Below are 23,555 nucleotides of genomic sequence, written 5' to 3'. Positions count from 1 at the left end.
CAATCTTTAAAAACTAACCCCAATGAATATGGGCTGACACTCTATGTTTTCTTACCTCCAGGCTGGTGGACTCTTTTTTTTTTGTACATACATATACCTATATTTGGATTGATGCAAGGCCCTCTTTCAACCTTTTTCATTTCTGAACTTCTTACTTCTTCAGCATGTCTGTTTAAATCTAGATTGATTTCTATAGTTCACAGCTGGAGGGAACCATAAGAATTCAAACTTATCCCTTTATTTTACAAAATACGGAAATCAGGGTTTAAATTGGTGGTGTTTTCCCCAAGGTCATTTTTCGCAAATAAGTCCTGTTCATGTGTTTAGAGAAATGGGTTTTAGTTCTTTCAAAGCTGTAGGCTGGAGAGCACAATGTATTTAGTGGTGCATGTCAATAAATTTATGTCATAGGAATGAACGTTTTAGGTTAAGAAATCTATGATGCAGAATTTAAAATTCAAGGCTGAAGTCATTTTGCCTTCAAAGAGGGACTCCAGAAAGGAACTGTTGTACAGAAGTAGAAGTTGAAAAGTCTTAAGGAGTCTCTTACTCTCTCTCTTTTCTTCTAAAATCTCTTTGGCCTATTATGATACAAATTCTGCATAAAAGCTCTTACATGAAACGAACATCCTGTGGTCTCATTGGAGCAGTTGTATTCATGGTCCTGTTCTTTGTACAGAACAGTGATAGACTTTCTAATTACTGAAAAGCCTACACCTCTCGCTTAGCTGCCAAAGGAAAAAAATATCACTAGAGACAACATAATGTATGTGTTTTTAAAGCTCAGGAGAGGAATGACTGTCGGTTTTCTATAAAAATTTCTGCTTTAGTTTGGCAAAGTCTTAGTTTGTAACCTTGATGGCTCAATTTAAAATACATTTATGCATATTAGTTTTATGCCTGCAGGGTTTTTTTGTTTGATTTTGTTTGATTATTTTTGATTGTTATTTTTTGTCATTTTACTTGGTACTGTACTTTGTTTTACATGTTTTAATTTTTATCCTTGAACCCTAGGATATGTTTTAAGGAAAATGGAGTTTTAAAAATTTAAAATTTTTACAGTGTCCTGGTCATTTGTACCTTGCGATATGATGGTTTCTGTGATCTGCCTAAGCCACTCCATGACTTCATTCTCTTTGTTTTGTTTACAGACAAAAGGCTCATAGAACTTCTTTTTTGGTAGTTGTCTAAAAGATTTTTGTGTTCTGCATATAATAGCAGGATATTTTAACTTCTATGTGATTTAAATGGAGGAAGAATAGTTCAGAATTGTTCAACATAGAATATAGTTCAACACAGAAATAGTTCCAAATGTATTTAAGGATATTAAGAATAGGTTTTTTTTTTTCCCATACATTATTTAATTGGTTTATACCAAGGGGCCGAATTGTAATATTTATAGTAAAGTGGAAAAATATGTGGACTTTCTATCTGCGGATTAACTTAAAAATACAGGTGCATGTTCTTGTACAGAATATATGGCTTAAGCAAAAACTGCCTTATTGATATGTTTTATTGGCAGAGAACACAGCAAACAGCAGCAACATGATCATCTTGATATTTTTATTTGATCCCATTAACCTAAGTCCTAGGGTATCTAATTATTAAATGTAGAAATAATTAGGGTATTTTCTCTTATTTGTAGTATATTAAAAAGGATATTTGAAATATGGGCTTCATAAAATTTATCTTTGCTGTTTTCCCCTTTTAAATATGTAGTAGTATTTTAAACCAGAAGAGGAACTGTAGATAGTGCTGACTTATTGTAAGTTAATTAACAGATTAGCCCAAGGCGGTCAGTGCTTAATATCTTAAAGATCTTGCTACAGATTGTGTTGGATGCACTTTAACTTATTAGCTTGGTTAATATTTGTACTAGTTAGATTTGTTTTTATTCCCTAGGAAATAAAAACAAATAGTTTTATAGTAGTTAGGAGATAGTAATAATCTTTGTAATACATTCCTTTCAGCAAATTTTTTATGGATACCTACTACGTACAGTTATATTACATATATAGACAGTTCATATGAACTAGGTGACATTATACAAGGCTGACATTTACACTTAGATTCTGAATTTGACTTTATTTGTATATATCTGAATTAAACTGTAAGACTAAACATAACCTGCATCACCAGGGTGTAGGGAAAAAGAAGACTTAACATATTAGAATGAAAATAAGCTTTAATCCTAAGAAGGTGTCAATTCTTATCAGTACAACGGCATATGATTTTTTTAACTAGATTTTATGATTTTCTATTTTCAAAACACTCAGTGATTTCTTTTCATTATTTGAATTTAAGGTTCTTGCATTAATCTGTATCACAGCTTAATTAATATAAGTAAAGTCATGTTCTTTATACATAAAATTAAGTAATTTTCATTTGGGAAACTTTTTCACAACTGAACTGTAAAAATCTGTAGTGGTAAAGCAGTAATTTTTTTTAAAAAGCACATTTTGTGTAGCACTTACTCTGTGCCAGGAATTACCAAGTGGCTTACATATAGTATTAACGCTTTAATCCTTAAAACACTATGAAGTAAGTACTATATTTATCTCCATTTACAAATAAGAAAACCAAGGCACAGAAGTTACACAATTTGCCCAAAGTAACACAGCTAGTTGGCAGGAGAGGTGGATTTGAACTTAGTTTTTCTAGCTCCAGAGTTCGTGACCTTTTTGTACAAAGTTCTACTAGTTTAATGATTTCTTCCTTCATAGGTTAAAACAGTTAAAAAATCCAATTTCTCTGAAACACAGAAGAATGCTGCATTTGGTTGGGAACTTTAGAGAGGGGTTTTACCTGGTCCTTTTGTAAATGCTGGCTTAAGGCAAATTGCGAACCCTTTACTAGCTAGGTTTCTTAGATGGCAAAAACCACATATTAAGGAAGCAAGTAATATCCATATCCTTCCCTCTTAAAAAAAGTATCATATGGAAGTTAATTACTTTTGAGTTATTTGGAGAAAAGGCAGTTTGTTTAATAAAATGCATTCTATGTTACTAAAATGTTTACCCCTTGACATTAATTTTTTCCCTTTCTCTGATTTGCAGAATATTAAATAAATTTATGTAAATAGTCTTGAACTCTGAAATCTTACTGTCCCCAATATGAATTTAACAACTTTGAAATATAAAACAGAAGACTAAAGCTGAAATTTCTGACTTACCTCTAGTCTCATTTCGAGATTTGGAAATTTGTACAAAATTAAGTGCATCCATTTCTTTAGGACTACCATGTTTAGAGTAATATATTTAAATTAGTCTTTTTATTTTTACTTTAGAAAAGAGGAGGTGTGCTTTCATAAAACAATTCCTTTTAAAATAAAAATGCAAATAATCATTTAGAATATTGTTAGTCATATTACTATTACTCTTTTGTGCTTTTATTATTTCCAGATTTAAAAATTTTGTTGCATCTCTAAGGGAAGGAGATGATTTTATATCAGTTGAGGTGCAGCTTAATGGAAGAGCCTGGGACTTACATGTGATGAGAAGTTATTTTTCTGAGTATTTTTGAATACAATTGAGAATCATGGAATCTGGTTAACAAAAAAACTACCGTTGTTTCTGGTCAGAAGTGACACTTGGTTAGGGATACTACTTATTTTCATTCTTATATGCTATTAACCTCCCTTTATTAATTCAGACATGTTAATTAAGTGCACTGATTTTTAATAGTAGCTTTTGTCTTGATTTTTTTTTTTCTCTTTGTCAGAAAAGTATTGTTATTGAGGTGAAAAGTGTAAGCTTTGCTATGATGATTTACTTACTGGTATTTAGAATGTTCTTTACTTTTATTTAAACTTTTGATTTTTATTTCAAAAGCAACTCTCTTTTATATGTGGGTTTGATAATCAGTTTATTTTCTAAAATTTCAATAGTTTCCTTTCACCTGAAATTTAATAATGTAGCAATTACTGAATTTAGGAAAATTGGTAGTTTGTTGCTATCAGCACTGTTACTATGGGAATAAATTAGAATGATTAGCTCTTAGGTGGAATTGAACTTATTCTTTAGTTTCCATAGTAGTTGAAAAAGATTTAGGTCAGATTCACCTGTTGTTCCTCCTTTTTTCAAAATAAGAGGGCATTTTAATTTAGCACAACGATGTTAATTTTTTCCTACTAGATTGATTATATTAATATGATAATCTCACTCTCTTTACTGACAGCATAATCCAAAGTACGTGTGTATGATTTTTTCTTGAAATATTTCAGAATTTAGAGAACATTTTAGGATACAAAATAGTACATACATATCTTATTAAAAAACATACCCTAGTAATCAGTGTGTTATTACTTCACTGAGTTTTTCAAATCTGTTTTTCCTTTTCATCAATTCTTAACTTTGCTATAGGTTAGGAAGCAGTGATTAGATAACATTAAAAAATAAGTGTTCTTGAGAGTGAGTACTAGAGCTTTTGCTTATGCACCATCTGTCATATTGGTGTGGTATTTAATAGCTAGATGAACTGAAAATCTTTGCTTTATCTCATTTCTGTTTATCTCCTGTTAGTAATATTTATTTAGTGTTGGTACCTCTCATTTGGTGAAATTGTTGTTTATTTGGAATAACTATGGTAAACTATTGATTCTTACCCAGATGGTTCCTTTTTCCTTTTTTGTTCATTTTCAGAGGCTTGCCTTTAAAAAACTGTAATTTAGAGAATCACTAAAACTTTGAGTGTTCTTTCATACGTAGCTTGAAGTGGATATTTTCCTCCTTTTTGACTGGTCAGTTTTTTTATTTTTTATTTTTTTAAATTATTTATTTTGGCTGCACGGGGTCTTAGTTGCAGTGTGCGGGATCTTTAGTTGTGGCATGCGGAATCTAGCTCCCTGACCAGGGGTCAAACCCGGCCCCCCTGCATTGGGAGCACGGAGTCTTAACCACTGGACCACCAGGGAAGTCCCAGGTCAGTTTCTTAAAATCTTTGGGTAAAATGGCATTCAAACTTTTTTGATCACAACCCACTATAAGATGCATTTTTCATTGTTATCCAGTACTTATACACATATATGTACATATTAATATTTAAAATTGAAACAGATGTTTCATGAAACAATATTTATTTTTACTATTGGTGATGCATTGTAATGTTTTCTGTTCTATTTTGTTTAATTGCATTTCATTCAGAACAAACTGTTGGTATCCACTAAATGGATATGATAACCCACTAATGTGTTGAACCTGCAGTCTGAAAAATTCTAGTGACTGCTAGATTTTTTCCAATATTGTTTTTTGGGAATTGGAGATGTGTGGGTTTGTTAGTTTTTTTTTCACTGAAATGTATCTTGATTTTCTTAATCTTTTAACCTAAATAATTGTGCAGAACAGTTGAGAGAGGGAGACCCTGTTGCCCCAATTCTTGTTACTGTCACCTCTGTCCTTTACTCTGTGTCTAGGCACATCATTTAAAAAACTGCAGTGATACAGAATCGTGAGGTTGACAACGCTTGGTCATGTGTAGAGCTTTTATCATTAGAATCCTTTTCTAGTTTCCATCTAACAGTCAAAGTTTAGTTTGATTAAGTTCCTTTCACAAACCTTGCTTCTGCTCTTGGCAACTAGTCAAAAGGTTACAAAGCTGCTTTATTCTGCTTTTTTCTGGCCCCATTCCAGTCTTTGTAAACCAAGAAAAGAGAGCCAAGGAGTGAAGCAGTTTGCTCCTGTGTATATAGTCAGGTGAAAGTAACACAGTTGAAGAGTCATTAGGATTTGTTACAGTGGACTGTATTTATTTATTATCCTGATTCATTTCCTGTAATCATAAAGGGGGAAAGATGGTAGAGATATCAACAGTTCCTAGCATATCACAGCTATTAGAGTGAGGCAGGGTCAGCAGGCATACACTACTGTTTTTACCACTACCTCCTTTTAACACGTAATGAGCACTTACTATGTGCCAGGCACTATTTAAAGCATTTCTCTTGTATTAACTCATATTTATTTGGGAGGCCTGGGAGAAGAACGAGAATGAGGAAGAATAAAGAAGAAAACTGGCTTTCTTAGTATCTTCTCATTACCTGGCTTGTGAGTTCTGGCTATTGGTGACTGTAGCATGACATAGCATACATTTTTTAAAAATAAATAAATAAATAAATTTATTTATTTTTGGCTGCATTGGGTCCTCGTTGCTGTGCACAGGCTTTCTCTAGTTGTGGTGCGCGGGGGCTACTCTTCGTCGCGGTGCGTGGGCTTCTTGTTGCGGTGGCTTCTCTTGTTGCGGAGCATGGGCTCTAGGCACGCAGGCTCAGTAGTTGTGGCTCGCAGGCTCTAGAGCACAGGCTCAGTAGTTGTGGCGCACGGGCTTAGTTGCTCCACAGCATGTGGGATCTTCCCAGACCAGGGCTCGAACCGGTGTCCCCTGCATTGGCAGGCGGATTCTTAACTACTGTGTCACCAGGGAAGTCCCAGCATACATTTTTAACTTGGTCAGCTTTTTAAAATCATTAGTCCTGTCTGTGATGTTCTGTACTGAGGCACGAAGCTATGGTTTAAAACCTCAGGCTTTGAAGTTAGGCTGCCTGGGCTTGAATTCCAGGTTGGTGAGTTATTAGGTATATGACCTTGGTTGAGTTACTCTCTACGCTTCAGTTTTCTCATCTGTAAAATGGTGATAATAGTAAATAGTACATATATTATAGACTTATTGAGAGGATTAAAAGAGTTAATATACGTAAAGTACTTAGAACAGTGCCTGACCCATAAAAAACATTACATAAATGTTAGCTATTAATAACTCACAACTCACAGTTGGATCTCCTGAAAGTATTTGTGACCATGATGAGTTCATATTTGCTAAGTAACAGGACATGATTGATATTCAATGTTTTATTGCCCAGGAGCTTGAAAACAGCTTTCCTTGAGGACTTGGAAGGAAGTTCTTGTGCAGAGTGTTGGAATCAAAGCCAGGGACAAAGAGTATCAGCTACAGGCCCAACTTGTTTAATCTCTCACAGGAATCTCTTGTTATTTGGACCTTACCTTTTTTGTTGTTGTTGGGTTTTGTTTTGCTTTTTTTTAAAGATTTTTTTTTTGATGTGGATCATTTTTAAAGGCTTTACTGAATTTGTTACAGTATTGCATCTGTTTTGTTTTTTTGGCCTTTGGCCGTGAGGCATGTGGGATCTTAGCTCCCCCACCAGGGATTGAACCTGCACCCCCTGCATTGGAAGGTGAAGTCTTAACCACTGGACCTCCAAGGAAGTCCCTGGACCTTACCTTTAATAATTTTAATATTTTGCCCTTTGAAAAACTAAGAGGAACTAGTTAATGAATTGACTTTCACTCAAGACCACATTTCTGTCCTGAGTCTGTTTAGCTTATGTCTAAGATATTTCTTTATTTTATTTTTCTTTAACAGTTATATCATCCTAACTATGTGCCAGACACTATTCTAAGAGCTTTATAGATATTAACTCATTTAAACCTATGACAAGCTTATGAGAAAAACACTAATTATTATTTTTCCCATTTTACAGATGAAGTAAATGAGGCTCAGAAAAGTTAAATAACTTGTCTAAGCTCCCACACCACTCATCAGTGCCAGAACTGGGATTTGAACCTAAGAGTCAGACTCCAGAGTTCATGCTTCAAGCTTGCCAAGCCTGCCTCTTACAGAGATGAATTATGTTGAAAAGGGTAAAATAGCAAGTGTTAAAACTTACTTCACTGTTCTTTACTCTGTGTACTGAATGACAACACTGAAATTATGTGTGATGGTGTTTTGGCTGATGGATTGTTGAAGGAATAAATAAATTCGAAGTAAAATATTAATAAAAGATCTGTACCTAGATTTTATAGTTCTGACAGCTAAAGACATGCATTTCAAAAGACTCAGTTCTGGTAATATAGCGTGTAGTAAGTTTTGTTCAAATACTGGAGAGTGGATTGATAGATACATGTGATGGATAGATATATAGAATGCTATATAGAATTTTGACTTTAGAAAATGGGTAGTATAGACACATTTATAGAACATTCATGTTGGAGTATACCATGTGTCAGGCCACAGCGCCTATAGAAAAAAATGTGATTCTCTTAGAAATGTTAACTTTAGATTAAAGGAGGGTGGAGATAAAGTTTTGGAGGCTGACAGTTCTGTGGAGTCTGGATCTCCATGCATTAGAGAAACTCTTATGCTTTGTGACTGACACGTTATTAAAAACTGAAGAGAGGTCCAAAGAGGGTTGGAAGGAATGTAGTAGAACTGTTGGATTATTATTAAGGTCATTTTGACACTCTAATTCAGATGAACTCATTCCTTCTCAATACTTTATACTGTGGTTTTGGAATTTTTCCTGTGGAACGCTATCTCCCAATTTTATTGGAAGCTTGTGGGGAAAAGTTTGTGTTAAATTTTTTTAAAAATTTATTTTATTATTTATTTTTGGCTGCGTTGGGTCTTCGTTGCTGTGCGTGGGCTTTCTCTAGTTGCAGCGAGTGGGGGCTACTCTTCGTTGCGGCGCGCGGGCTTCTCATTGCGGTGGCTTCTCTTGTTGTGGACCACGGGCTCTAGGCACGCGGGCTTCAGTAGTTGTGGCACGTGAGCTCAGTAGTTGTGGCTTGCGGGCTCTAGAGCGCAGGCTCAGTAGTTGTGGCACACAGGCTTAGTTGCTCCACGGCATGTGGGATCTTCCCGGACCAGGGCTCGAACCCATGTCCCCTGCATTGGCAGGCAGATTCTTAACCACTGCGCCACCAGGGAAGCCCTGTGTTAATTTTTATTAAGGATAATTTTACAGACAACTTCAAAGGATGATTTTCCAAGAAGTAAGGTTAGAAATTGTAAAAACAGTTCTTTTCGGAGAATCTATTCCTGATAAAATTTTTTTTCCTGTCAAGAATTTGGTACAGCCTAAATGTATTTTTTAAAAAATTCTTTCCCAGTAAGTTCTGATAGTATTCTGTTTAGTGTAAAGTTACTATAAATATTCCTACAGCTGACAGTACCATGATGTGTTAGTCATGCCTCCCAAATAAAGTAGCCAGAAGAATTCACCAACTTTACCACAGTCAGTTGGCTGGGCTGTTTATTTATGGAGGGAGTTAACCAACATGGTGATGGCTTTTGTCGGTCCACAGGAAGTTCAGCAGAGAAGGTGTGGTTGTTTGCTGTTTTTTTGGCCACAGAAATGTGATTTGTGCTGATGCCTGAATTGCGAGAGCTAAAAGGCTCTCTTAGGGTTACTTTAAAGGGAGCCTTAAAAGAGGTCAGTTGCGTGCAGGTCTGCTGGATATTTGTGTCTACTTAGCAGGACTCTTGAGTACAGAGGACTCTGAGTGAATGTGTTAGTAGATAAGTTAGGTAAGTTTTTTTAAAGGTAGTACTTGAGAAAGATTGCCATCAGCTGATAGACTTCAGTGAATTTCTGAAAGATAGGAAACAGTGAGATTGGATTGATAGAGAAACTAGGAGAAGAAATCACATCGGAAAGTATATGTAGAAGTTTCAGAAATATACCAGACTGCAAGTAAATGAATATGGAGAATGGAAGAGTGCCTGGAGCATTCATCAGTTTCCTGCCCCTTGCTCTATTTTGAGCTTCTGGTGTTTGTCCCCTGGATAAAGCCCAGAAAAATGCTTTCCGAACATATGGAACAATCTGCCTGGGGAGGGCTTTCCTTATAGTCTCTTCTCCCCGTGGCATTTAGTATATATAAATCAAATCATGTCATTCTCTTGCTTGAAGCACCCATTACCTCCCCAAACTGCTTATCACGTGTTACAAGGCTGTGTGTGATCTGGCCCTTGCCTGCTTCTCAGGACTCATTTCCTACCACTTATTCACTTATTAACATCAGCCTTTTTGCTATTTCTCAAACATATCAGGATGTTTTCCTTTTAGTTTCTTTACACTTGTTTCCTTCTGAAGGCCCTCTTTTACATCTTTGTACAGTTTTCTACTTTTGATTATTCACATCTTTGCTGAAATATTGTTACCACCTCAGAGAAATTATCACCAAATCTGAAATAGCTCCCCTGTACTCATGCTCTACTCCTTCGTTTTATTTATTTATTTATTTATTTATTATATTTTTGGTAGCAGCTTTATTGAGATATAATTCACATACCTATTTAAAGTATATAATTCATTGGTTTTGACTACATTCACAGAGTTGTGAAACCATCACCACAACCAATTTTATTTACTTTTTGAATTTTATTTTATTTTTTTATACAGCAGGTTCTTATTAGTTATCTATTTTATACATATTAGTGTATATTTGTCAATCCCAATCTCCCAATTCATCCCACCACCACCACGCCACCACTTTCCCCCGTTGGTGTCCATGTGTTTGTTCTCTACATCTCTGTCTCTATTTCTGCCCTGCAAACTGGTTCATCTGTACCATTTTTCTAGGTTCCACATATATGCGTTAATATACGATATTTGTTTTTTCTTTCTGACCTAATTGACTCTGTATGACAGTCTGTAGATCCATCCACATCTCTACAAATGACCGAATTTCATTCCTTTTTATGGTTGAGTAATATTCCATTGTATATATGTACCACATCTTCTTTATCCATTTGTCTGTTGATGGGCATTTAGGTTGCTTCCATGACCGAGCTATTGTAAATAGTGCTGCAGTGAACATTGGGGTGTATGTGTCTTTTTGAATTATGGTTTTCTCTGGGTATATGCCCAGTAGTAGGATTGCTGGGTCATATGGTAATTCTATTTTTAGTTTTTGAAGGAACCTCCATACTGTTCTCCATAGTGGCTGTATCAATTTACATTCCCACCAACAGTGCAAGAGGGTTCCCTTTTCTCCAGACCCTCTCCAGCATTTGTTGTTTGTAGATTTGCCCATTCTAACTGGTGTGAGGTGATACCTCACTGTAGTTTTGATTTGCATTTCTCTAATAATTAGTGATGTTAAGCAGCTTTTCATGTGCTTCTTGGCCATCTGTATGTCTTCTTTGGAGAAATGTCTATTTAGGTCTTCTGCCCATTTTTGGATTGGGTGGTTTTTTTTTTTATACTGAGCTGCATGAGCTGCTTGTAAATTTTGGAGATTAATCCTTTGTCAGTTCCTTAACTTGCAAATATTTTCTCCCATTCTGAGGGCTGTCTTTTCGTCTTGTTGATGGTTTCCTTTGCTGTGCAAAAGCTTTGAAGTTTCATTAAGTCCCATTTGTTTATTTTTGTTTTTATTTCCATTCCTCTAGGAGGTGGGTCCAGAAGGATCTTCCTGTGATTTATGTCATAGTGTTCTACCTATGTTTTCCTCTAAGAGTTTTATAGTGTCCGGTGTTACATTTAGGTCTTAATCCATTTTGAGTTTATTTTTGTGTATGGTGTTAGGGAGTGTTCTAATTTCATTCTTTTACATGTAGCTGTCCAGTATTCCCAGCACCACTTACTGAAGAGACTGTCTTTTCTCCATTGTATATCTTTGACTCCTTTGTCATAGATTAGTCGACCATAGGTGCATGGGTTTATCTCTGGACTATCTATCCTGTTCCATTTATCTGTATTTCTGTTTTTGTGCCAGTACCACATTGTCTTGATTACTGTAGCTTTGTAGTATAGTCTGAAGTCAGGGATTCTGATTCCTCCAGCTCCGTTTTTTTCGCTCAAGACTGCTTTGGCTGTTCGGGGTCTTTTGTGTCTCCATACAGATTTTAAGATTTTTTGTTCTAGTTCTGTAAAAAATGCCATTGGTAATTTGTTAGGGATTGCATTGAATCTGTAGATTGCTTTGGGTAGTATAGTCATTTTCACAATATTGATTCTTCCAATCCAAGAACATGGTATATTTCTCCATCTGTGTGTATCATCTTTAATTTCTTTCATCAGTGTCTTGTAGTTTTCTGCATACAGGTCTTTTGTCTCCCTAGGTAGGTTTATTCCTAGGTATTTTATTCTTTTTGCTGCAGTGGTAAATGGGAGTGTTTCCTTAATTTCTCTTTCAGATTTTTCATCATTAATGTATAGGAATGCAAGAGATTTCTGTGCATTAATTTTGTATCCTGCAACTTTACCAAATTCATTGATTACCTCTAGTAGTTTTCTGGTGGCATCTTTAGGATTCTCTATGCATAGTATCATGTCATCTACAAACAGTGACAGTTTTACTACTTCTTTTATAATTTCTATTCCTTTTTTTTCTTTTTCTTCTCCGATTGCCTTGGCTAGGACTTCCAAAACTATGTTGAATAATAGTGGTGAGAGTGGACATCCTTGTCTTGTTCCTGATTTTAGAGGAAATACTTTCAGTGTTTCACCATTGAGAATGATGTGTGCTGTGTGTTTGTTGTATATAACCTTTATTATGTTGAGGTAGGTTCCCTCTATGCCCACTTTCTGGAGAGTTTTAATCATAAATGGGTGTTGAATTTTGTCAAATGCTTTTCCTACATCTGTTGAGATGATCATATGGTTTTTATTCTTCAATTTGTTAATGTGGTGTATCACATTGATTAATTTGCGTATATTGAAGAATGCTTGCATCCCTGGGGCAAATCCCACTTGATCACGGTGTATGATCCTTTTAATGTGTTGTTGGACTCTGTTTGCTAGTATTTTGTTGAGGAATTTTGCCTCTATATTCATCAGTGATATTGGTCTGTAATTTTCTTTTTTTGTAGTATCTTTGTCTGGTTTTGGTATCAGGGTGATGGTGGCCTCATAGAATGAGTTTGGGAGTGTTCCTTCCTCTGCAATTTTTTGGAAGAGTTTGAGAAGGATGGGTATTAGCTCTTCTCTAAATGTTTGATAGAATTCACCTGTGAAGCCATCTGGTCCTCGACTTTTGTTTGTTGGAATATTTTAAATCACATTGTCAATTTCATTACTTGTGATTGGTCTGATCACATTTTCTGTTTCTTCCTGGTTCAGTCTTGCAAGGTTACACCTTTCTAAGAATTTGTGCATTTCTTCCAGGTTTTCCATTTTATTGGCACAGAGTTGCTTGTAGTAGTCTCTTATGATGCTTTGTATTTCTGTGGTGTCCATTATAACTTCTCCTTTTTCATTTCTAATTTTATTGATTTGAGTCCTCTCTCTCTTTTTCTTGATGAGTCTGGCTAAAGGTTTATCAATTTTGTTTATCTTCTCTAAAATCCAGCTTTTAGGTTTATTGATCTTTGCTATTGTTTTCTTTGTTTCTATTTCATTTATTTCTGCTCTGATCTTTATGATTTCTTGCCTTCTGCTAACTTTGGGTTTTGTTTGTTCTTCTTTCTCTAGTTCCATTAGGTGTAGAGTTAGATTGTTTGAGATTTTTCTTGTTTCTTGATGTAGGCTTGTATTGCTATAAACTTCCCCTTTAGAACTGCTTTTGCTGCATCCCATAGGTTATGGATTGTCGTGTTTTCGTTGTAATTTGTCTCTAGGTATTTTTTGATTTCCTCTTTGATTTCTTCAGTGATCTCTTGGTTATTTAATAACGTATGGTTTAGCTTCCATGTGTTTGTGTTTTTTACGTTTTTTCCCCTATAATTGATTTCTAATCTCAGAGCGTTGTGGTCGGAAAAGTTGCTTGATATGATTTCAGTTTTCTTAAATTTACCGAGGCTTGATTTGTGATGCAAGATGTGATCTATCCTGGAGAATGTTCTATGTGCACTTGAGAAGAAAGTGTAATCTGCTGTTTTCGGATGGAAGGTCCTATAGATGTCAGTTATACCTATCTGGTTTATTGTGTCATTTAAAGCTTGTGTTTCCTTATTAATTTTCTGTCTGGATGATCTGTCCATTGGTGTAAGTGAGGTGTTAAAGTCCCCCACTATTATTGTGTTACTGTTGATTTCCTCTTTTATAGCTGTTAGCAGTTGCCTTATGAGTTGAGGTGCTCCTGTGTTGGGTGCATATGTATTTATAATTGTCATATCTTATTCTTGGATTGATCCCTTGATCATTATGTAGTGTCCTTCCTTGTCTCTTGTAACATTCTTTATTTTAAAGTCTATTTTATGTGATATGAGTATTGCTACTCCAGCTTTCTTTTGATTTCCATTTGCATGGAGTATCTTTTTCCATTCCCTCACTTTCAGTCTGTATGTGTCCCTAGGTCTGAAGTGGGTCTCTTGTAGACAACGTATAGATGGGTCTTGTTTTTGTATCCATTCAGCAAGCCTGTGTCTTTTGGTTGGAGCATTTAATCCATTCACTTTTTTTTTTTTTTTTTTTTAACTTTTGGCTGCGTTGGGTCTTCGTTGCTGTGTGCGGGCTTTCTCTAGTTGCGGCGAGCGGGGGCTACTCTTTGTTGCGGTGCGCGGGCTTCTCATTGTGGTGGCTTCTCTTGTTGTGGAACATGGGCTCTAGGCACGCGGGCTTCAGTAGTTGTGGCACGCGGGCTCAGTAGTTTTGGCTCGTGGGCTCTAGAGCGCAGGCTCAGTAGTTGTGGCGCACGGTCTTAGTTGCTCCGCGGCATGTGGGATCTGCCTGGACGAGGGATCGAACCTGTGTCCCCTGCACTGGCAGGTGGATTCTCAACCACTGTCCCACCAGGGAAGCCCCTAATCCAATCACTTTTAAGGTAATTATTGATATGTATGTTCCTAGTACCATTTTCTTAATTGTTTTGGGTTTGTTTTTGTAGGTCCTTTTCTTTTCTTGTGTTTCCCACTTAGAGAAGTTCCTTTAGCATTTGTTGTAGAGTTGGTTTGGTGCTGCTGAATTTTCTTAGCTTTTGCTTGTCTGTAAAGCTTTTGATTTCTCTGTCGAATCTGAATGAGATCCTTGCTGGGCAGAGTAATCTTGGTTGTAGGTTCCTCCCTTTCATCACTTTAAATATATCCTGCCACTCCCTTCTGGCTTGTAGAGTTTCTGCTGAGAAATCAGCTGTTAACCTTATTGGAGTTCCTTTGTATGTTATTTGTAATTTTTCCCTTGCTGCTTTCAATAATTTTTTTTGTCTTTAATTTTTGTTAATTTGATTACTCTGTGCATCGGCGTGTTTCTCCTTGGGTTTATCCTGCATGGGACTCTCTGCGCTTCCTGCACTTGGGTGGCTATTTCCTTTCCCATGTTAGGGAAGTTTTCTAATGTAATCTCTTCAAATATTATCTCGGGTCCTTTCTCCCTCTCTTCTCCTTCTGGGACCCCTATAGTGCGAATGTTGTTGCGTTTAATGTTGTGCCAGAGGTCTCTTAGGCTGTCTTCATTTCTTTTCATTCTTTTTTCTTTATTTTGTTCTGCTGCAGTGAATTCCACCATTCTGTCCTCCAGGTCACTTATCCGTTCTTCTGCCTCAGTTATTCTGCTATTGATTCCTTCTAGTGTATTTTTCATTTCAGTTATTATATTGTTTGTCTCTGTTTGTTCTTTAATCCTTCTAGGTGTTTGTTCTTTAATTCTTCTAGGTCTTTGTTAAACGTTTCTTGCCTCTTCTCGATCTTTGCCTCCATTCTTTTTCCGAGGTCCTGGATCATATTCACTGTCATTATTCTGAATTCTTATTCTGGAAGGTTGCCTATCTGCACTTTATTTAGTTGTTTTTTTGAGGTTTTATCTTGTTCCTTCATCCAGTACATGGTCCTCTGCCTTTTCATTTTGTCTGTCTTTCTGTGAATGTGGTTTTCCTTCCACAGGCTGCAGAATTGTAGTTCTTCTTGCTTCTGCTGTCTGCCCTCTTGTGGATGAGGCTATCTGAGAGTCTTGTGCGAACTTCCTGATGAGAGGGACTCCTTCCTTTGTTTTATTTTCCAAAGTATTATTACTTTGGGGACTTCCCTGGTGGTTCAGTGGTTAAGACTTTGCCTTCCAATTCAGGGAGTGTAGGTTCGATCCCTGGTCAGGGAGCTAAGATCCCACGTGCCTTGCAGCCAAAAAACCAAAACATAAAACAGAAACAATATTGCAGCAAACTCAATAAAAGACTTTAAAAGTGGTCCACATCAAGAAAAAAGATCTAAAAAGAAAAGTATTATTACTTTGTGAAATTATATTACCTTATATATTTGTTTATCTTCCTGTTGGAATATAAGTTCCTTGAGGCTGGGGACTTCGTGTTCATCACTGAATTCCCAGTATCTAAACTAGTGCCTGGCACGTAGTAGACACTCAATAAATATTTTGTAAGTGAATGAATGAATTTTGAGGTTAGAGAAAGAAGCAAGCACAGCATGAAGCAACTATAGACTTCCACCCAAAAGCAGCAGAAGCAAAAAGCAAAGTGAGTAGCTAACTAACAAAGTGTTTCTCCCCCAGATAAAGCTATGATAGCTACTCTCTAAAGTTAGAGTCCTGGCATGGGATACTAGATATATCCCTAGTAATTTATGTGATGTTCAGAAGAGGAAGGAATTCATATCCAGAAAGCAAGTGACCTGCAGACACCGCCTAACTGCATATTTCATCCCTCTTCCATAGTTACTAGAAGTGGATGTATATAACTAGAACCTGCATATAATAATATATGAACAAAGATTCTCACCCACTCTGAGGATGCACTGTTTAGTTGAAATTCCTGGGGCTTCCCTGGTGGCGCAGTGGTTAAGAATCTGCCTGCCAATGCAGGGGACATGGGTTCGAGCCCTGGTCCAGGAAGATCCCACATGCTGTAGAGCAACTAAGCCTGTGCACCACAACTACTGAGCCTGCGCTCTAGAGCCCGTGTGCCACAACTACTGAAACCCACATGCTACAGCTACTGAAGGCTGCATGCCTTGAGCCCATGCTTTGCAACAAGAGAAGCCACCGCAATGAGAACCCTGCACACTGCAATGAAGAGTAGCCCCCACTCGCCGCCACTAGAGAGAGCCTGCACGCAGCAATGAAGAACCAACGCAGCCAAAAATAAATAAATAAGTAAATTTATTTTAAAAAAGAAAAGAAAAGAAATCCCTAACTACAAATATGAACTACTAACCTAGACTTATCGGCCATTTAAGAAAAATTAATTCTATGAAAGAGAGGTACGAAATGCTTCCAACACTAAAGAAAATAGAGTGAATAGTATAAACTGAAGGAGATTTTAAAGATAAACATCATTAGTAATTTCAGAGGAAATGAAAAAGGAAATAAATGTAAATATTGAAATTTTAAGAATCAGATAGTGTGAATAGCAAATTAATAAGTACAAAGATTGAGCTGAATTGAAATGCAAAGGATGTCAACAATAATGGCAGAGTAAGAACCTCTGAAAATTCTCCTTCATAAAAGCAGTGAGAATACTGGCAAAAATAGAATCAACTCTTTCAGGACTCTGAAAATTAACTACAGGCTTGCAGCAATCTGAACATTTATTCAAGAAAAATGGCTGAATCTCAGCAAAAACAGTGAACTTTGTATAGCATTTTATCTTGCATTGTTCCCATTCTTCTCTCTCCAGCTCCATAGTAGCCTTGGAAACCAACAGCCCCCAGTCATGGTGAAAACTAGCAACCTGGAAGCCACTGGAAGGGGCAGAACAAGATTGGAGCTCCTTCACAGCCCTGTTCCCAGAAAATTGTCATTATTTGACCTGTCTGGTGGTTCCTTGAAAGACCTCATTCTCAAGACTATACTTGACCTGACTGGAGCTCACCCTGTACAAATAGCCTTTCCCCTCTTAGGGTGTTCATTTAAAACAATTAGAGGCAGTTATTGAACATCATAAATTCAGTACTAGAAAACAGATTCAACAGTACATTAAAATAATATTCTACAATGCCAAAGTTTCATCTCTGAACCAAATGCATATGTGGTTCAATATTAGGAGATCTAGTAATATGCTATATTAATAGTCGAGAGAAAAACCAGATGTTCATTTTTTTGGATGCCAAAAAAGCACTTGACCAATGTCATGCTTAGTAGTGGTATGCTAGATGTATTTTTATTAATGTGAGGAACAAGAAAAGGATGCCCAACAATTAGCACTGTTACTTAATATTATAGTGGAGGTGTAAGCCAATATCATTAGGTTAGAAGAAGAAATAAAGAAGTTAATATTGGGGAAAGAGGAGCTATTTTTATGCAGCTGGGGAAAATATATACGTGAAACTCAAGAATCAACCATCTTAACTATTCTCATTGTTAGAAACAATAAGAGACTTTGGTAACGTGGGAGTTTACAAAATTAATGTACCAATATCAACAACTATCCTATATATAAAAAACAACTTCTTTAGAAATGAAAAATATAACAAACAAAAAGATAAAATGCCAACATAAAGAAACGTAGAGGATCTGCTAAGAAACATTTTAAGAAAAAGATTAAGTAACTGGAAATACATACTGTGCTATTCGATAGGAGAACACAATATTGTAAACTCATCATTTCCCCCTAAATTAATTTATGTGTTTAATGCAATTTAAATTAAAATATCATTTTTTTTTAAACTTTGATAACATTACCCTGAAGTTCGTTTGGAAAGCGTATACTTTTCATTTAGTGATTAAGTTTGTGTATCGTCCTTTTTGAGTTGCATTCAGAGGAGATTCCAGAGTTTGAGATTGCTGGCCTCTGTAGATTTGATCCCTTCATTTTAGACCAACCAGAAAATAATAGCCTATGGGAAATTTGTTTCAATTAAGAGTCTTTATCAAGAAAAAGAGTAAGTTCCTAAAATTTACTCTTCTTGTTTACTTTGTTGCTTTAAGTTAGCATTAACAGCTTTTATTGGTTAAATTAATGAAGCCTCTATATTTTTACTCTGTCTGATATATACATTTTAGTGTTTAGTTAAATGGCATTTTCAACACTGACATAAATTTTTGAAAGCAGCCAAAACACACTAATTATGATTTCTTTCAGAATATGTCTTAAACACCTGGCATATTCTACCCTCTATTTTATTTTAGTGTTTTTCTTCTGGTTTCAGATAGTCTATGAATATTCTATGTTGAGAAAGAATTCTAGGGCTGTATTCAAGAAAAACAAAAAAGGAAGCTCCAAAGAAAGAAGTATATGCCCGCTCCAAAAAGAGGTATTTGCTTAGTTAGAAAAGTCATGTTTTTCTAATGACAGAAATTTCTGATTATCCAGTATCATTCTATAATCTGTTTATTAATGTTCTTAATACAGTGCTTAGCACAGTGTTACAAAATTTTAAGTTAAATGTTTAGTAAATGCTTTTATGAAGAATCATACTACTCTATAGATATCACAAAATGACTTCATGAAAGAAATACAAAATAGGAACTTCAGTCAATCAAAATAGAAAAATATGAGCTTCAATCTTGAGGCATAGTGTGCCTAAGAATGTTATTGAAGACCAACTGGAAAGGAGGACTTGTATATCTTTCAGGTTTAGCTCTAGCAGTATTTTTTTTTCCCCAAGCAGAACACATCAAATAGTTCAGTACAGTGATTGTATGCTGATTTTAAATACTATCTTACAGATACAATACTTGTTTGTTCTCAAGGCATTAGATGGATCACTAAGGTGTCTCAAGATCCATGAAATACCTGGGACCACCAGTTTTACTATGTTACCTGGAAATTTCTTCAACTATAAATTCAGGATTTGACCCAGAGTGAAAGCAGGAAAATGCTAATTTTGTAATGTGACAGTTCTGTTAGGCAAACTGTCCAATTATTTGGAAAGCTTTTTATTCTTAATGTGTGGAAGCATTTTTGCAGCTGTATGTATAATCATGTTTTGTTGTCTTATTTACATACTTTTCTTCATTTCCTACCTTTGTTTTCAGCTTATGTGTTTCATTCAGTGGCCAGATGGCCAACAAACCCAAGCTGAGAGGTAATAGAAAAAACGAATGAAAAACAAAATAAACTTCTTTACAAATAGTATTAGTTTCCTGTGGGTGCCATAATAAATTGCCACAAATTTGGAGGCTTAAAACAACAGAAATTTATCCTCTCATAGTTCTGGAGGCCGGAGGTCTGAAATCATGGTGTTGGCAGGGTTGCACTCCCTCCATAGGCTCTAGGGGTAGAATCCGTTCCTTGCCTATTCCAGCTTCTAGTGGCTGCTGGCATTCTTTGGCCATATCACTCCAGTCTCTGCCTCCATATTTATATTGCCTTCTCCTCAGTGTATGTGTGTGGGTGTTAAATTTCTCTCTGCCTTTCTCTTAAGATGGCATTTATGGCCTACCCAGATAATCCGGGATAATCTCCTCATCTCAGAATCCTTAAATACATCTGCAAAGACTCTTTATTCCAAATAAGGTAACATTTATGGGTTCTGGGGATTAAGATGTGGACCCATCTTTGGCCAGAAATGTTTCATGATAGCTGTGTATATTTGTGTTTGGGGAAGGTGATTTCATACTTGATCTCTCTCTCTCCCCACCCTCCCTCCCTCCCTCTCTCTTTTCCTTCCTTCCTTCCCTCCTTCCTTTCTCAGCCTATTAAGGGACAGAAGCTTAAGGTCTCCTAACTCCTCACCTCTAAGTAAGTAGTGCGTGTGTTGTGATCCCTTGTTATGTATGTTATATTAAGATTTGATTTAAAGCATATCAGTCCTTTCTTTTATTTGAAGGGAACTTTTCACTTAACACAGACTTCAAAATGATGTTCTTCAAATCAGTTAATAAACCTTGTAAAGAATTAAAGACTTAGGCATTCCTGGTGAGAAATGAGAAAAGTGAAGATCTGAATTTTTTGTGCCTCTAAATATATTGAAGGTTCTTAATGAACTGGTTTTAAGTAGATATTTAGAGGAATCAAGAGCCTAGAAATTGTACTTGGTGAACAAATATTTATTGATTGCCTGCTATGTGCTCTCAGATACTAAAAAGAAGGTGGTCTCTGCCATTGTGGAATTTACGATCAAGATTCCACAGGAATCTTAGGACCAAAGGAAAATTAGTAGTTTTGACAGAATTGTTAACTGCCAGATTTACAGAACACAGTAGGGGTCAGAGAAGTAGTTTTGAAGAATTCTTAATTATTAAGTAATAATGAAGCAGGGAGCTCTTTCACTAATAACTTTGAGGTTTTGGTAGGTTAGGAGATCTTTTGTTTTTCCAAAACCATGATACTCATCTCTGACTAGAAATGGTAAAATAATTTATTTTTATATCCTGTATAATTAAAATTACCTGTTTCATTAACAATAGATCGAAGTTTGTGTCTTGTAAATTAAAGACTTATGGCTATAAAGAGAAGTCAAATTGTTATTTTTGCTAGATTGTACACGAAATTAAAAAGTAGCTTAAAAAAAGAATCTTCTTAGGATTTTTAGACAGTCCTTAAAGTACCAGTTAACAACAGTGAAAAAGAAGTTTTGAGTTTATAAATTTAAAACATTTTAAAACTTTTAAGAGTATGACCTTGAGGTGAAACTGATGTAACAGAATAGTTAGAGATTTAATGAAAGAAAAGGAATAAATAGCTTAAGTTAATATTAGGGATGTAATTTTAAAAGGGAGGGTCGTGTGCTCAATTCTATCTATCTGTTTCTCTATCTATCTATCTATATTTTTGGCTGCGTTGGGTCTTAATTGCTGCGCGTGGGCTTTCTCTAGTTGTGGCGAGCGGGGCCTACTCTGTTGTGGTGTGCGGGCTTCTCATTGTGGTGGCTTCTCTTGTTGCGGAGCACGGGCGCTAGGCATGCGGGTTCAGTAGTTGTGGCTCGTGGGCTCTACAGCTCAGGCTCAGTAGTTGTGGTGCACGGGCCTAGTTGCTCCGCGGTATGTGGGATCTTCCTGGACCAGGGCTCGAACCCGTGTCCCCTGCATTGGAAGGCAGATTCTTAACCGCTGCACCAACAGGGAAGCCCTGCTTTTGATTTTTATTAAACTATTTAAGGTATTATTATTATTCTATAATTAATGTAAAATCTTACTTTTTTTTCATCTTTTAAATGAGCTGGTGTTGAAATAGGTTGCAGTTTCATTTAATATAGAATGTAGAATTACAGCTTAGATAAATCATTCTCCACATGTTGGTTGTTTCTAATTTTTCATTACTGTGAACAAGAAACTTACTCAATTTTTAAAATAGAGTTAGCTTTTTACCCCTCTATTTAATTTTGAGGGGAAAATCCAAGAAAAATTATTCAGGCCATGGGCAATTTTATGACCTCTTTTATACTCTAACCAGAGAACAGTCTGAAGATACATACAATTTTACAGCAGTGCCTGAATATTTCTTTTCTTCTTATGGCCCACATAACTTTAGGTTTTATTGTTTAGATTTATTTTTGGTAATTTAATAAGTGTGAAGTGGTATCTTAAAAATATTAAAATTTATTCAGTTAGTAGTGAGAATCTTTTTTCCAGAGTGCTGATTTGATCTTGGTTGTTACTTAAACTGTTTGTATCCTTTGATGGATGTGCATGTTAGTCATCATTTGCCGCGTAACAGATGAGCAGTAAATGTTGAACTGGTTGGGTTTATTTCTTTTATTTTTTATTTTTAAAATTTATTTTTATTTTATTCATTTATTTTTGGCTGTGTTGGGTCTTCGTTGTTGCACGCAGGTTTTCTCTAGTTGCGGCGAGCGGGGGCTACCCTTCATTGTGGTGTGTGGGCTTTTCATTGCAGTGGCTTCTCTTGTTGCGGAGCATGGGCTCTAGGCTCATGGGCTTCGGTAGTTGCAGCACACGGGCTCAGTAGTTGTGGCTCATGGGCTTAGTTGCTCCGCGGCATGTGGGATCTTCCTGGACCAGGGCTCGAACCTGTGTCCCCTGCATTGGCAGACAGATTCTTAACCACTGCACCACCAAGGAAGCCCTGGTTGGGTTTATATTGTAGACATTAAGCTTTATCTGTCATTAGTTCAGGCATTGCTTCCATTTGTTATATCCTTTTAATCTTGGATTTGTTATTTTTTCACTGCATGAAAGTATGTCTTACATAACCAGATCTGTCAATTTGTTGCTTGTGCTTTCCTTCATTGCCCAAAATTTTATCTCTTTCCCACAGAGGCAATAAATATGCTCTTCTGTTTTCTCCAAAATCATTTGAAAGCTTATTGGTTTTTCATATATTTAGAATTACTCATAGTGTATGGTGTGGATATGTTTTTCTCCACATTGATATTCAGTTTTTCTGACAATTTTTTAAAAATTTTATTTATTTTTGGCTGCGTTGGGTCTTCATTGCTGTGCGCGAGCTTTCTCTAGTTGCGGCGAGTGGGGGCTACTCTTTGTTGCAGTGCGTGGGCTTCTCATTGCAGTGGCTTCTTTTGTTGCAGAGCACAGGCTCTAGGTGCACGGGCTTCAGTAGTTGCGGCGTGTGGGCTCTAGGGCTTGCAGGCTTCAGTAGTTGTGGTGCATGGGCTCAGTAGTCGTGGCACATGGGTTTAGTTGCTTCGCGGCATGTGGGATCTTCCCAGACCAGGGATCCAACCCGTGTCCCCTCCATTGGCAGGTGGATTCTTAACCACTGCGCCGCCAGGGAATTCCCCTGACAATATTTTTTTAAATAATGATTTTCTCTACTTATGAACACTTTTTGGATTGGGTCATTATTTTGGTCTTTCTAGTCTCAGGGGTCTTTTTGTAGTTTGTTTGTTTTTTATTGTGGTAAGTATACATAACAGAATTAACAGTTTTAACCATTTTTTGGTATACCATTCAGTAGCATTAAGTACAGTCACAATGTTGCACAGCCATCAGCACTCTCCTCTATTGTCTTTATTTGATATATTTCTACTTTAGTCTGAAAACATGATTGCTATTATTCTCAGGCAGATTGTTT

At 36.3% G+C, this 23,555-nt stretch overlaps 1 protein-coding gene across 7 annotated transcripts in view; it reads left to right on the top strand.

Annotated features, from left to right (window-relative positions):
* The window catches only part of EYA3 (EYA transcriptional coactivator and phosphatase 3), a 100,641-nt gene that overhangs the window by 1,968 nt on the left and 75,118 nt on the right, over positions 1-23,555 (top strand). For 4 of the 7 annotated variants that reach the window (XM_059916579.1, XM_059916649.1, XM_059916641.1 and 1 more), the window contains one exon: positions 20,254-20,300. The exons of 1 other annotated variant lie outside the window; for it this stretch is intronic. The gene's annotated coding sequence lies outside the window, so the exon portion shown is untranslated. Of the gene's footprint in view, positions 1-7,489; positions 7,650-20,058; positions 20,076-20,253; positions 20,301-23,555 lie in introns of those variants that run through there. 2 more of the 7 variants (XM_059916598.1, XM_059916588.1) reach the window with 2 other exon arrangements.

The sequence above is a fragment of the Balaenoptera ricei genome, chromosome 1 (genome assembly GCF_028023285.1).
Source record: "Balaenoptera ricei isolate mBalRic1 chromosome 1, mBalRic1.hap2, whole genome shotgun sequence".
In the NCBI taxonomy this organism is placed as follows: domain Eukaryota; kingdom Metazoa; phylum Chordata; class Mammalia; order Artiodactyla; family Balaenopteridae; genus Balaenoptera; species Balaenoptera ricei.
Note: the sequence above shows the minus strand (reverse complement) of the source record. Positions and strands in the feature narration are given on the sequence as shown.